The sequence below is a fragment of the Penaeus monodon genome, chromosome 20 (assembly GCF_015228065.2).
Source record: "Penaeus monodon isolate SGIC_2016 chromosome 20, NSTDA_Pmon_1, whole genome shotgun sequence".
NCBI lineage: Eukaryota > Metazoa > Arthropoda > Malacostraca > Decapoda > Penaeidae > Penaeus > Penaeus monodon.
In genome coordinates this window covers 38503723-38504191 of record NC_051405.1, presented here as the reverse complement: position 1 = coordinate 38504191, position 469 = coordinate 38503723, and positions in this window count along the sequence as shown.

The window sequence follows — 469 nt, the reverse complement described above, 5'->3', positions numbered from 1 at the left end:
GTCTGCAACCAAATTTTGTTCACTTTGCATAGGAAATTTCCAAGAGCGCTTGCAACACCCCATTACCTCTGCAATTATTACCGGTAATCGCATATTCTGTCTTTGCGATTCCCAAACACAGAATATTCAATTTGCCTCTTACTCCTTTTCGCGCATTCTGCCCATTTTCCCAAGAGATATCGAATTATCTTCTATTCTTCATGTCTCTTCTATTCCCTTCACGATTTCTTTTTTTCAAATGCGATTCGCGTGTTTTTTGGCTTTAACCTCGTTATGAGGAATGGCGAGGGCAAAAGCTACAGAAAAGAAAGGCGATGATTAGAAAGGCAAATGAGGAACGTCACACGAATACAGAGAGCAATAAATGGGAAGATGAATGAAAAATCACTGCTTATTAGGTAATGGGGCAGTCACTCACCGTATCGAAAGTTTTGGAGGCACCCTTTGCTGAAGAGTTCCAGTAGGCTGT